General features: G+C 41.4%; 1 pseudogene; it reads right to left on the bottom strand.

Annotated features, from left to right (window-relative positions):
* Positions 1 to 1,034: 1,034 nt before the first annotated feature.
* On the bottom strand, positions 1,035 to 2,117 carry LOC144323038 (L-lactate dehydrogenase A chain pseudogene; annotated as a pseudogene).
* Positions 2,118 to 2,319: the final 202 nt, after the last annotated feature.

Here is a 2,319-nt window from a genome sequence, read left to right on the forward strand (position 1 = left end):
GTGACACACTGTGAGTGCACATTGGCCAAGTTGACACAGATCACCTTGTCAGACTGACAAGGCCTCAAGACTGAACAGTATGATCATCCTGACTCATTTCCATGTTCCCTGCTTAGGAAGTAAGACAGGAAAGAAGGCACAGCCTTGTGAAGCAGGAGCAGACATTTACATATGTTCATGCTAGAATCAGCAGTTCTCAAAGTGTGGTCCCTGGACTGGCAGTGTCAGCATCGCATAGAAACTTCCTGTTACAAGTGCAGATTCTGGGTCTCACCTTGTAACTACGGAATCAGCTGCTCTGAGAAGGAGACCAGCAATCTGTATTTTAGCAAACCTTCCAGCTTAAGTGCTAAAATCTCTAGTCTAAAAGATTTTTCTTAGGTAGTACAACTTCTCTGACTCGTTCCTCTGCCTGGAATGTGCTCTCCCTATGAACCTTCCAGAAAAACTCTTGGCCTCTCAAAATGCAGTTCAAGTTTTAACACTGAATTCTTTTTTTTTTTTTCACTGTTCAAAATTTATTTGGTATTTTAGTTGGTATGACAGATAGTTGGTTGCGTTGTCTTTTTACATTATATTTTATTATAATATTATAATATTATATTTTTATTATATTGACATTATATTTTTACATTATATTTTACACTATATTCTGACATATATAGTACACAAAATAAGATCCTTTAGAAGAGTTGTGCACAATACATGCAATATTGAATTTATACATTGGATCCTAGGATGTGACTGAAGAAAAAAGATGGAATAGGCATGCTGGGTGTTGAGGTGAAGGAATCAGAAGTTACAGACAACAGTAAATACACATCTGGTTTGAAGAGTAACTGCAGCATATACAACATTAGCGGGGGTGCATCTGAGATGATAGAACTATATTATGTTAACCAATTTAGGACTACACAAGAGAGATATCATCCAGCATCAGGATATGGCTGCAGGGTTTTGTGAACCATTCCCATTTGTAACTTTAGGAAACTGATGTTTTTCTTAGGCCATTTTAATATTACTACTTGAGTAACAGGTCAGATAATAAGGACAATATACACAACATCCAACTAAAATCTTGTTGTAGTCTAGACAGTAACGTGGTACATTAGAAAAATTTTAAAACCGCAGCTCCTTTTGGATCCCCCAAAGTGTAGCTGCACTCTTCCTCAAACGGGCCTCTTTCTCAGGAGTCAGAGAGTCACCTTCACAACATCAGAGATTCCATTCTGTCTCAAGATGCAAGGAACACTAAGGAAGACATCATCTTTTAGTCCATAGAGACCCTTAATCATGGTGGAAATTGAATGCACCTGCCTAAGACTCTTCATTATACTTTCTGCCAAATCTGCCACAGACAGTGCAATGGCCCAGGAAGGGTAGCCTTTCAGTTTGATCACCTCACAGGCACTGTCAACCACTTATTTGTGAACCTCTTTCCACTGTTCCTTAGCTGCATCAGTGCCTAAGTCAGGGTGCAGATTCTTCAGTGAGACACCAGCAACATTTATTCCACTCCATACAGGCACACTGGAGTCTCCATGCTCTCCAAGGACCCACCCATGACAGCTTAGTGGGTGAACGCCCAGCCTTTCCCCCATTAGGTAGCAGACCTGGGCTGAATCCAGATTCAATCACTTCTAATAACTCCGATTTGGGGAAGGCCACTTATCTTCCAAGCCACATGGGTCAAGATATCCACTGGATTGGAAATAACAAGAAAACTTGCAGTTTGGGCTGTATTTGAAAATATTAGGAACGATGAACTTAAAGATGTTCATGTTATGCTGGACCAAGTTAAGATGACTTTCTCCCTTTTGCTGACATACCCCAGCTGTGATAATAACCAGCTTGGAGTTTGCAGGCACATTATAGTCTTTGCCAGAGACAATTTTTGGTGTTCTACGGAAAAGGCTGCCATGCTGGAGATCCATCATCTCTCCCTTCAATTTGTCTTCCATGACCTCAACAAGAGCAAGTTCATCTGCCAAGTCCTTCATTAAGATACTGATGGCACAAGCCATGCCAACAGCACCAACCCCAACAACTGTAATCTTATTCCAGGGGATATGGTCTTCCTTAAGATTCTGAATCAGCTGATCCTTGAGAGTTGCCATTTTGGACTAGGACCAAAAGGAATGGAGAGTGCACGTCGGGAGGCGGGAAGCCACGGTGCATGAGGTTGGGTCGGGACTTGGCGGCAGCGGCTCTGACACTTAACACTGAATTCTTGTCTAATTGTTTTCAGTGCTCTTGTGGCGAACTTTTATCATTGTTTTTAGGAATGGTTTTGAAGGCCTTTGTTTTCCTGCCTGGATG

This window comes from Canis aureus, chromosome 11 (assembly GCF_053574225.1).
Source record: "Canis aureus isolate CA01 chromosome 11, VMU_Caureus_v.1.0, whole genome shotgun sequence".
In the NCBI taxonomy this organism is placed as follows: Eukaryota; Metazoa; Chordata; class Mammalia; order Carnivora; family Canidae; genus Canis; species Canis aureus.